The 13,806-nt window shown below is 43.4% G+C and overlaps 1 protein-coding gene across 1 annotated transcript in view; it reads left to right on the top strand.

Annotated features, from left to right (window-relative positions):
- The window catches only part of CLCN1 (chloride voltage-gated channel 1), a 1,282,884-nt gene that overhangs the window by 843,149 nt on the left and 425,929 nt on the right, over window positions 1–13,806 (top strand). The gene's annotated exons all lie outside the window — the stretch shown is intronic.

Below are 13,806 nucleotides of genomic sequence, written 5' to 3'. Positions count from 1 at the left end.
TTAGATGGGATTGTGAATGGTGCATGTGCCACACCTAGATGGAATTGTGAATGGTAGCATGTGCCACACTTTGATGGAATTGTGAATGGTAGCATGTGCCACACTTAGATGGAATTGTGAATGGTAGCATATGCCACACTTAGATGGAATTGCAAATATTAGCATGTGCCACACCTAGATGGAATTGTGAATGGTAGCATGTGCCACACCTAGATGGAATTGTGAATGGTAGCATGTGCCTCGCTTACATGGAATTGTGAATGGTAGCATGTGCCACACCTAGATGGAATTGTGAATGGTAGCATATGCCACACTGAGATGGAATTGCAAATGTTAGCATGTGCCACACCTAGATGGAATTGTGAATGGTAGCATGTGCCACACCTAGATGGAATTGTGAATGGTAGCATGTCCCACACTTAGATGGAATTGTGAATAGTAGCATGTGCCACACCTAGATGGAATTGTGAATGGTAGCATGTCCCACACTTAGATGGAATTGCGAATGGTAGCATTTGCCACACTTAGATGGAATTGTGAATAGTAGCATCTACCACATTTAGATGGAATTGTGAATGGTAGCATGTGCCACACTTAGATGGAATTGCGAATGGTAGCATGTGCCACACCTAGATGGAATTGTGAATAGTAGCATGTGCCACATTTAGATGGAATTGTGAATGGTAGCATGTCCCACACTTAGATGGAATTGTGAATGGTAGCATGTGCCACACTTAGATGGAATTGTGAATGGTAGCATGTCCCACACTTAGATGGAATTGTGAATGGTAGCATGTCCCAGACTTAGATGGAATTGTGAATGGTAGCATGTGCCACACTTAGATGGAATTGTGAATGGTAGCATGTGCCACACTTAGATGGAATTGTGAATGGTAGCATGTGCCACACTTAGATGGAATTGTGAATGGTAGCATACCCCACACTTAGATAGAATTGTGAATGGTAGCATGTCCCACACTTAGATGGAATTGTGAATGGTAGCATGTGCCACACTTAGATGGAATTGTGAATGGTAGCATGTGCCACACTTAGATGGAATTGTGAATGGTAGCATGTCCCACACTTAGATGGAATTGTGAATGGTAGCATGTGCCACACTTAGATGGAATTGTGAATGGTAGCATGTGCCACACTTAGATGGAATTGTGAATGGTAGCATGTGCCACACTTAGATGGAATTGTGAATGGTAGCATGTGCCACACTTAGATGGAATTGTGAATGGTAGCATGTGCCACACTTAGATGGAATTGTGAATGGTAGCATGTCCCACACTTAGGTGGAATTGTGAATGGTAGCGTACCCCACACTTAGATAGAATTGTGAATGGTAGCATGTCCCACACTTAGGTGGAATTGTGAATGGTAGCATGTCCCACACTTAGGTGGAATTGTGAATGGTAGCATGTCCCACACTTAGATGGAATTGCAAATAGTAGCATATGCCACATTTAGATTGAATTGTGAATGGTAGGATGTCCCACATTTAGATAGAATTGTGAATGGTAGCATGTCCCACACTTAGATGGAATTGTGAACATTATTCTGCGTCGCATCTAGATAGGATTGTGAATGGTAGCATGTACCACACTTAGATGGAATTGTGAATGGTAGCATGTGCCACACCTAGATAGAATTGTGAACATTATCCTGCATCGCATCTAGATAGGATTGTGAATGGTAGCATGTGCCACACTTAGATGGAATTGTGAATGGTAGCATGTGCCACACTTAGATGGAATTGTGAATGGTAGCATATGCCGGACTTAGATGGAATTGTGAATGATAGCATGTGCCACACTTAGATGGAATTGTGAATGGTAGCATATGTCACACTTAGATGGATTTGTGAATGGTAGCATGTGCCACATTTAGATGGAATTGTGAATGGTAGCATACCCCACACTTAGATAGAATTGTGAATGGTAGCATGTCCCACACTTAGATGGAATTGTGAATGGTAGCATGTCCCACACTTAGATGGAATTGTGAATGGTAGCATGTGCCACACTTAGATGGAATTGTGAATGGTAGCATATGCCACACTTAGATGGAATTGCAAATATTAGCATGTGCCACACCTAGATGGAATTGTGAATGGTAACATGTGCCACACCTAGATGGAATTGTGAATGGTAGCATGTGCCTCGCTTACATGGAATTGTGAATGGTAGCATGTGCCACACCTAGATGGAATTGTGAATGGTAGCATATGCCACACTTAGATGGAATTGCAAATATTAGCATGTGCCACACCTAGATGGAATTGTGAATGGTAGCATGTGCCACACCTAGATGGAATTGTGAATGGTAGCATGTCCCACACTTAGATGGAATTGTGAATGGTAGCATGTGCCACACCTAGATGGAATTGTGAATGGTAGCATGTCCCACACTTAGATGGAATTGTGAATAGTAGCATGTGCCACACCTAGATGGAATTGTGAATGGTAGCATGTCCCACACTTAGATGGAATTGCGAATGGTAGCATTTGCCACACTTAGATGGAATTGTGAATAGTAGCATGTGCCACACCTAGATGGAATTGTGAATAGTAGCATGTGCAACACCTAGATGGAATTGTGAATGGTAGCATGTGCCACACTTAGATGGGATAGTGAATGGTAGCATGTGCCACACCTAGATGGAATTGTGAATGGTAGCATGTGTCACACTTAGATGGAATTGTGAATGGTAGCATGTGCCACACCTAGATGGAATTGTGAATGGTAGCATGTGCCACACCTAGATGTAATTGTGAATGGTAGCATGTGCCACACTTAGATGTATTTGTGAATGGTAGCATGTCCCACACCTAGATGGAATTGTGAATGGTAGCATGTCCCACACCTAGATGGATTTGTGAATGGTAGCATGTGCCACACTTAGATGGAATTGTGAATGGTAGCATGTCCCACACCTCGATGGAATTGTGAATGGTAGCATGTGCCACACTTAGATGGAATTGCAAATATTAGCATGTGCCACACCTAGATGGAATTGTGAATGGTAGCATGTGCCACACCTAGATGGAATTGTGAATGGTAGCATGTCCCACACTTAGATGGAATTGTGAATAGTAGCATGTGCCACACCTAGATGGAATTGTGAATGGTAGCATGTCCCACACTTAGATGGAATTGCGAATGGTAGCATTTGCCACACTTAGATGGAATTGTGAATAGTAGCATCTGCCACATTTAGATGGAATTGTGAATGGTAGCATGTGCTACACTTAGATGGAATTGCGAATGGTAGCATGTGCCACACCTAGATGGAATTGTGAATAGTAGCATGTGCCACATTTAGATGGAATTGTGAATGGTAGCATGTCCCACACTTAGATGGAATTGTGAATGGTAGCATGTGCCACACTTAGATGGAATTGTGAATGGTAGCATGTCCCACACTTAGATGGAATTGTGAATGGTAGCATGTCCCACACTTAGATGGAATTGTGAATGGTAGCATGTGCCACACTTAGATGGAATTGTGAATGGTAGCATGTGCCACACTTAGATGGAATTGTGAATGGTAGCATGTGCCACACTTAGATGGAATTGTGAATGGTAGCATACCCCACACTTAGATAGAATTGTGAATGGTAGCATGTCCCACACTTAGATGGAATTGTGAATGGTAGCATGTGCCACACTTAGATGGAATTGTGAATGGTAGCATGTGCCACACTTAGATGGAATTGTGAATGGTAGCATGTCCCACACTTAGATGGAATTGTGAATGGTAGCATGTGCCACACTTAGATGGAATTGTGAATGGTAGCATGTGCCACACTTAGATGGAATTGTGAATGGTAGCATGTGCCACACTTAGATGGAATTGTGAATGGTAGCATGTGCCACACTTAGATGGAATTGTGAATGGTAGCATGTCCCACAATTAGGTGGAATTGTGAATGGTAGCGTACCCCACACTTAGATAGAATTGTGAATGGTAGCATGTGCCACACCTAGATGGAATTGTGAATGGTAGCATGTGCCACACCTAGATGGAATTGTGAATGGTAGCATGTCCCACACTTAGATGGAATTGTGAATGGTAGCATGTGCCACACCTAGATGGAATTGTGAATGGTAGCATGTCCCACACTTAGATGGAATTGTGAATAGTAGCATGTGCCACACCTAGATGGAATTGTGAATGGTAGCATGTCCCACACTTAGATGGAATTGCGAATGGTAGCATTTGCCACACTTAGATGGAATTGTGAATAGTAGCATGTGCCACATTTAGATGGAATTGTGAATGGTAGCATGTGCCACACCTAGATGGAATTGTGAATAGTAGCATGTGCAACACCTAGATGGAATTGTGAATGGTAGCATGTGCCACACTTAGATGGGATAGTGAATGGTAGCATGTGCCACACCTAGATGGAATTGTGAATGGTAGCATGTGTCACACTTAGATGGAATTGTGAATGGTAGCATGTGCCACACCTAGATGGAATTGTGAATGGTAGCATGTGCCACACCTAGATGGAATTGTGAATGGTAGCATGTGCCACACTTAGATGGATTTGTGAATGGTAGCATGTCCCACACCTAGATGGAATTGTGAATGGTAGCATGTCCCACACCTAGATGGATTTGTGAATGGTAGCATGTGCCACACTTAGATGGAATTGTGAATAGTAGCATGTCCCACACCTAGATGGAATTGTGAATGGTAGCATGTGCCACACTTAGATGGAATTGTGAATGGTAGCATGTGCCACGCTTAGGTGGAATTGTGAATGGTAGCATGTGCCACACTTAGATGGAATTGTGAATAGTAGCATGTGCCACACTTAGGTGGAATTGTGAATGGTAGCATGTGCCACACTTAGATGGAATTGTGAATGGTAGCATGTGCCACCCTTAGATGGAATTGTGAATGGTAGCATGTGCCACACTTAGGTGGCATTGTGAATGGTAGCATGTGCCACACTTAGATGGGATTGTGAATGGTAGCATGTGCCACACTTAGATGGAATTGTGAATGGTAGCATGTGCCACACTTAGGTGGCATTGTGAATGGTAGCATGTGCCACACTTAGATGGGATTGTGAATGGTAGCATGTGCCACACTTAGATGGAATTAGGAATGGTAGCATGTGCCACACTTAGATGGGATTGTGAATGGTAGCATGTGCCACCCCTAGATGGGATTGTGAATGGTAGCATGTGCCACACTTAGATGGAATTGTGAATGGTAGCATGTGCCACACTTAGATGGGATTGTGAATGGTAGCATGTGCCACACTTAGATGGGATTGTGAATGGTAGCATGTGCCACACTTAGGTGGAATTGTGAATGGTAGCATGTCCCACACTTAGATGGAATTGCGAATAGTAGCATATGCCACACTTAGATTGAATTGTGAATGGTAGGATGTCCCACATTTAGATAGAATTGTGAATGGTAGCATGTCCCACACTTAGATGGAATTGTGATTAGTAGCATGTGCCACACCTAGATGGAATTGTGAATGGTAGCATGTCCCACACTTAGATCGAATTGCGAATGGTAGCATTTGCCACACTTAGATGGAATTGTGAATAGTAGCATGTGCCACATTTAGATGGAATTGTGAATGGTAGCATGTGCCACACCTAGATGGAATTGTGAATAGTAGCATGTGCAACACCTAGATGGAATTGTGAATGGTAGCATGTGCCACACTTAGATGGGATAGTGAATGGTAGCATGTGCCACACCCAGATGGAATTGTGAATGGTAGCATGTGTCACACTTAGATGGAATTGTGAATGGTAGCATGTGCCACACCTAGATGGATTTGTGAATGGTAGCATGTGCCACACCTAGATGGAATTGTGAATGGTAGCATGTCCCACACCAAGATGGATTTGTGAATGGTAGCATGTGCCACACTTAGATGGAATTGTGAATGGTAGCATGTCCCACACCTAGATGGAATTGTGAATGGTAGCATGTGCCACACTTAGATGGAATTGTGAATGGTAGCATGTGCCACACTTAGGTGGCATTGTGAATGGTAGCATGTGCCACACTTAGATGGGATTGTGAATGGTAGCATGTGCCACACTTAGATGGAATTGTGAATGGTAGCATGTGCCACACTTAGGTGGCATTGTGAATGGTAGCATGTGCCACACTTAGATGGGATTGTGAATGGTAGCATGTGCCACACTTAGATGGAATTAGGAATGGTAGCATGTGCCACACTTAGATGGGATTGTGAATGGTAGCATGTGCCACACCTAGATGGGATTGTGAATGGTAGCATGTGCCACACTTAGATGGAATTGTGAATGGTAGCATGTGCCTCACTTAGATGGGATTGTGAATGGTAGCATGTGCCACACTTAGATGGGATTGTGAATGGTAGCATGTGCCACACTTAGATGGGATTGTGAATGGTAGCATGTGCCACACTTAGATGGAATTGTGAATGGTAGCATGCACCACACTTAGATTGAATTGTGAATGGTAGCATGTACCACACTTAGATGGGATTGTGAATGGTAGCATGCGCCACACTTAGATGGGATTGTGAATGGTAGCATGTGCCACACTTAGATGGGATTGTGAATGGTAGCATGCGCCACACTTAGATGGAATTGTGAATGGTAGCATGCGCCACACTTAGATAGGATTGTGAATGGTAGCATGTGCCACACTTAGATGGGATTGTGAATGGTAGCATGTGCCACACTTAGATGGGATTGTGAACATTATCCTGCGTCGCATCTAGATAGGATTGTGAATGGTAGCATATGCCACACTTAGATGGGATTGTGAATGGTAGCATGTGCCACACTTAGATGGAATTGTGAATGGTAGCATGTGCCACACTTAGATGGAATTGTGAATGGTAGCATATGCCACACTTAGATGGAATTGTGAATGGTAGCATGTGCCACATTTAGATGGAATTGTGAATGGTAGCATACCCCACACTTAGATGGAATTGTGAATGGTAGCATGTGCCACACTTAGATGGAATTGTGAATGGTAGCATGTGCCACACTTAGATGGAATTGTGAATGGTAGCATATGCCACACTTAGATGGAATTGTGAATGATAGCATACCCCACACTTAGAAATGTGAATGGTAGCATGTCCCACACTTAGATGGAATTGTGAATGGTAGCATACCCCACACTTAGAAATGTGAATGGTAGCATGTGCCACACCTAGATGGAATTGCGAATAGTAGCATGTGCCACACTTAGATGGAATTGCAAATATTAGCATGTGCCACACCTAGATGGAATTGTGAATGGTAACATGTGCCACACCTAGATGGAATTGTGAATGGTAGCATGTGCCACACTTAGATGGAATTGTGAATGGTAGCATACCCCACACTTAGATAGAATTGTGAATGGTAGCATGTCCCACACTTAGATGGAATTGTGAATGGTAGCATGTGCCACACTTAGATGGAATTGTGAATGGTAGCATATGCCACACTTAGATGGAATTGTGAATGGTAGCATGTGCCACACTTAGATGGAATTGTGAATGGTAGCATACCCCACACTTAGATAGAATTGTGAATGGTAGCATGTCCCACACTTAGATGGAATTGTGAATGGTAGCATGTGCCACACTTAGATGGAATTGTGAATGGTAGCATATGCCACACTTAGATGGAATTGCAAATATTAGCATGTGCCACACCTAGATGGAATTGTGAATGGTAGCATGTGCCACACCTAGATGGAATTGTGAATGGTAGCATGTGCCTCGCTTACATGGAATTGTGAATGGTAGCATGTGCCACACCTAGATGGAATTGTGAATGGTAGCATATGCCACACTTAGATGGAATTGCAAATATTAGCATGTGCCACACCTAGATGGAATTGTGAATGGTAGCATGTGCCACACCTAGATGGAATTGTGAATGGTAGCATGTCCCACACTTAGATGGAATTGTGAATAGTAGCATGTGCCACACCTAGATGGAATTGTGAATGGTAGCATGTCCCACACTTAGATGGAATTGCGAATGGTAGCATTTGCCACACTTAGATGGAATTGTGAATAGTAGCATGTGCCACATTTAGATGGAATTGTGAATGGTAGCATGTGCCACACTTAGATGGAATTGCGAATGGTAGCATGTGCCACACCTAGATGGAATTGTGAATAGTAGCATGTGCCACACCTAGATGGAATTGTGAATGGTAGCATGTGCCATACTTAGATGGGATTGTGAATGGTGCATGTGCCACACCTAGATGGAATTGTGAATGGTAGCATGTGCCACACTTTGATGGAATTGTGAATGGTAGCATGTGCCACACTTAGATGGAATTGTGAATGGTAGCATATGCCACACTTAGATGGAATTGCAAATATTAGCATGTGCCACACCTATATGAAATTGTGAATGGTAGCATGTGCCACACCTAGATGGAATTGTGAATGGTAGCATGTGCCTCGCTTACATGGAATTGTGAATGGTAGCATGTGCCACACCTAGATGGAATTGTGAATGGTAGCATATGCCACACTGAGATGGAATTGCAAATATTAGCATGTGCCACACCTAGATGGAATTGTGAATGGTAGCATGTGCCACACCTAGATGGAATTGTGAATGGTAGCATGTCCCACACTTAGATGGAATTGTGAATGGTAGCATGTGCCACACCTAGATGGAATTGTGAATAGTAGCATGTGCAACACCTAGATGGAATTGTGAATGGTAGCATGTGCCACACTTTGATGGGATAGTGAATGGTAGCATGTGCCACACCTAGATGGAATTGTGAATGGTAGCATGTGTCACACTTAGATGGAATTGTGAATGGTAGCATGTGCCACACCTAGATGGAATTGTGAATGGTAGCATGTGCCACACCTAGATGTAATTGTGAATGGTAGCATGTGCCACACTTAGATGGATTTGTGAATGGTAGCATGTCCCACACCTAGATGGAATTGTGAATGGTAGCATGTCCCACACCTAGATGGATTTGTGAATGGTAGCATGTGCCACACTTAGATGGAATTGTGAATGGTAGCATGTCCCACACCTAGATGGAATTGTGAATGGTAGCATGTGCCACACTTAGATGGAATTGTGAATGGTAGCATGTGCCACACTTAGGTGGAATTGTGAATGGTAGCATGTGCCACACTTAGATGGAATTGTGAATGGTAGCATGTGCCACACTTAGGTGGAATTGTGAATGGTAGCATGTGCCACACTTAGGTGGCATTGTGAATGGTAGCATGTGCCACACTTAGATGGGATTGTGAATGGTAGCATGTGCCACACTTAGATGGAATTGTGAATGGTATCATGTGCCACACTTAGGTGGCATTGTGAATGGTAGCATGTGCCACACTTAGATGGGATTGTGAATGGTAGCATGTGCCACACTTAGATGGAATTAGGAATGGTAGCATGTGCCACACTTAGATGGGATTGTGAATGGTAGCATGTGCCACACCTAGATGGGATTGTGAATGGTAGCATGTGCCACACTTAGATGGAATTGTGAATGGTAGCATGTGCCACACTTAGATGGGATTGTGAATGGTAGCATGTGCCACACTTAGATGGGATTGTGAATGGTAGCATGTGCCACACTTAGATGGGATTGTGAATGGTAGCATGTGCCACACTTAGATGGAATTGTGAATGGTAGCATGCACCACACTTTGATGAAATTGTGAATGGTAGCATGTGCCACACTTAGATGGAATTGTGAATGGTAGCATATGCCACACTTAGATGGAATTGCAAATATTAGCATGTGCCACACCTAGATGGAATTGTGAATGGTAGCATGTGCCACACCTAGATGGAATTGTGAATGGTAGCATGTGCCTCGCTTACATGGAATTGTGAATGGTAGCATGTGCCACACCTAGATGGAATTGTGAATGGTAGCATATGCCACACCTAGATGGAATTGTGAATGGTAGCATGTCCCACACTTAGATGGAATTGTGAATAGTAGCATGTGCCACACCTAGATGGAATTGTGAATGGTAGCATGTGCCACACCTAGATGGAATTGTGAATGGTAGCATGTGCCTCGCTTACATGGAATTGCAAATATTAGCATGTGCCACACCTAGATGGAATTGTGAATGGTAGCATGTGCCACACCTAGATGGAATTGTGAATGGTAGCATGTCCCACACTTAGATGGAATTGTGAATAGTAGCATGTGCCACACCTAGATGGAATTGTGAATGGTAGCATGTCCCACACTTAGATGGAATTGCGAATGGTAGCATTTGCCACACTTAGATGGAATTGTGAATAGTAGCATCTGCCACATTTAGATGGAATTGTGAATGGTAGCATGTGCCACACTTAGATGGAATTGCGAATGGTAGCATGTGCCACACCTAGATGGAATTGTGAATAGTAGCATGTGCCACATTTAGATGGAATTGTGAATGGTAGCATGTCCCACACTTAGATGGAATTGTGAATGGTAGCATGTGCCACACTTAGATGGAATTGTGAATGGTAGCATGTCCCACACTTAGATGGAATTGTGAATGGTAGCATGTCCCACACTTAGATGGAATTGTGAATGGTAGCATGTGCCACACTTAGATGGAATTGTGAATGGTAGCATGTGCCACACTTAGATGGAATTGTGAATGGTAGCATGTGCCACACTTAGATGGAATTGTGAATGGTAGCATACCCCACACTTAGATAGAATTGTGAATGGTAGCATGTCCCACACTTAGATGGAATTGTGAATGGTAGCATGTGCCACACTTAGATGGAATTGTGAAGGTAGCATGTGCCACACTTAGATGGAATTGTGAATGGTAGCATGTCCCACACTTAGATGGAATTGTGAATGGTAGCATGTGCCACACTTAGATGGAATTGTGAATGGTAGCATGTCCCACAATTAGGTGGAATTGTGAATGGTAGCGTACCCCACACTTAGATAGAATTGTGAATGGTAGCATGTGCCACACCTAGATGGAATTGTGAATGGTAGCATGTGCCACACCTAGATGGAATTGTGAATGGTAGCATGTCCCACACTTAGATGGAATTGTGAATGGTAGCATGTGCCACACCTAGATGGAATTGTGAATGGTAGCATGTCCCAATCTTAGATGGAATTGTGAATAGTAGCATGTGCCACACCTAGATGGAATTGTGAATGGTAGCATGTCCCACACTTAGATGGAATTGCGAATGGTAGCATTTGCCACACTTAGATGGAATTGTGAATAGTAGCATGTGCCACATTTAGATGGAATTGTGAATGGTAGCATGTGCCACACCTAGATGGAATTGTGAATAGTAGCATGTGCAACACCTAGATGGAATTGTGAATGGTAGCATGTGCCACACTTAGATGGGATAGTGAATGGTAGCATGTGCCACACCTAGATGGAATTGTGAATGGTAGCATGTGTCACACTTAGATGGAATTGTGAATGGTAGCATGTGCCACACCTAGATGGAATTGTGAATGGTAGCATGTGCCACACCTAGATGGAATTGTGAATGGTAGCATGTGCCACACTTAGATGGATTTGTGAATGGTAGCATGTCCCACACCTAGATGGAATTGTGAATGGTAGCATGTCCCACACCTAGATGGATTTGTGAATGGTAGCATGTGCCACACTTAGATGGAATTGTGAATAGTAGCATGTCCCACACCTAGATGGAATTGTGAATGGTAGCATGTGCCACACTTAGATGGAATTGTGAATGGTAGCATGTGCCACGCTTAGGTGGAATTGTGAATGGTAGCATGTGCCACACTTAGATGTAATTGTGAATAGTAGCATGTGCCACACTTAGGTGGAATTGTGAATGGTAGCATGTGCCACACTTAGATGGAATTGTGAATGGTAGCATGTGCCACACTTAGATGGAATTGTGAATGGTAGCATGTGCCACACTTAGGTGGCATTGTGAATGGTAGCATGTGCCACACTTAGATGGGATTGTGAATGGTAGCATGTGCCACACTTAGATGGAATTGTGAATGGTAGCATGTGCCACACTTAGGTGGCATTGTGAATGGTAGCATGTGCCACACTTAGATGGGATTGTGAATGGTAGCATGTGCCACACTTAGATGGAATTAGGAATGGTAGCATGTGCCACACTTAGATGGGATTGTGAATGGTAGCATGTGCCACACCTAGATGGGATTGTGAATGGTAGCATGTGCCACACTTAGATGGAATTGTGAATGGTAGCATGTGCCACACTTAGATGGGATTGTGAATGGTAGCATGTGCCACACTTAGATGGGATTGTGAATGGTAGCATGTGCCACACTTAGGTGGAATTGTGAATGGTAGCATGTCCCACACTTAGATGGAATTGCGAATAGTAGCATATGCCACACTTAGATTGAATTGTGAATGGTAGGATGTCCCACATTTAGATAGAATTGTGAATGGTAGCATGTCCCACACTTAGATGGAATTGTGATTAGTAGCATGTGCCACACCTAGATGGAATTGTGAATGGTAGCATGTCCCACACTTAGATGGAATTGCGAATGGTAGCATTTGCCACACTTAGATGGAATTGTGAATAGTAGCATGTGCCACATTTAGATGGAATTGTGAATGGTAGCATGTGCCACACCTAGATGGAATTGTGAATAGTAGCATGTGCAACACCTAGATGGAATTGTGAATGGTAGCATGTGCCACACTTAGATGGGATAGTGAATGGTAGCATGTGCCACACCCAGATGGAATTGTGAATGGTAGCATGTGTCACACTTAGATGGAATTGTGAATGGTAGCATGTGCCACACCTAGATGGATTTGTGAATGGTAGCATGTGCCACACCTAGATGGAATTGTGAATGGTAGCATGTCCCACACCTAGATGGATTTGTGAATGGTAGCATGTGCCACACCTAGATGGAATTGTGAATGGTAGCATGTCCCACACCTAGATGGAATTGTGAATGGTGGCATGTGCCACACTTAGATGGAATTGTGAATGGTAGCATGTGCCACACTTAGGTGGCATTGTGAATGGTAGCATGTGCCACACTTAGATGGGATTGTGAATGGTAGCATGTGCCACACTTAGATGGAATTGTGAATGGTAGCATGTGCCACACTTAGGTGGCATTGTGAATGGTAGCATGTGCCACACTTAGATGGGATTGTGAATGGTAGCATGTGCCACACTTAGATGGAATTAGGAATGGTAGCATGTGCCACACTTAGATGGGATTGTGAATGGTAGCATGTGCCACACTTAGATGGGATTGTGAATGGTAGCATGTGCCACACTTAGATGGAATTGTGAATGGTAGCATGTGCCACACTTAGATGGGATTGTGAATGGTAGCATGTGCCACACTTAGATGGGATTGTGAATGGTAGCATGTGCCACACTTAGATGGGATTGTGAATGGTAGCATGTGCCACACTTAGATGGAATTGTGAATGGTAGCATGCACCACACTTAGATTGAATTGTGAATGGTAGCATGTACCACACTTAGATGGGATTGTGAATGGTAGCATGCGCCACACTTAGATGGGATTGTGAATGGTAGCATGTGCCACACTTAGATGGGATTGTGAATGGTAGCATGCGCCACACTTAGATGGAATTGTGAATGGTAGCATGCGCCACACTTAGATAGGATTGTGAATGGTAGCATGTGCCACACTTAGATGGGATTGTGAATGGTAGCATGTGCCACACTTAGATGGGATTGTGAACATTATCCTGCGTCGCATCTAGATAGGATTGTGAATGGTAGCATATGCCACACTTAGATGGGATTGTGAATGGTAGCATG

The sequence above is a fragment of the Ambystoma mexicanum genome, chromosome 3p (assembly GCF_040938575.1).
Source record: "Ambystoma mexicanum isolate Mex_15411 chromosome 3p, UKY_AmexF1_1, whole genome shotgun sequence".
NCBI lineage: Eukaryota > Metazoa > Chordata > Amphibia > Caudata > Ambystomatidae > Ambystoma > Ambystoma mexicanum.
The sequence above is the reverse complement of the archived record's forward strand: the minus strand, read 5'-3'. Positions and strand labels throughout refer to the sequence as shown.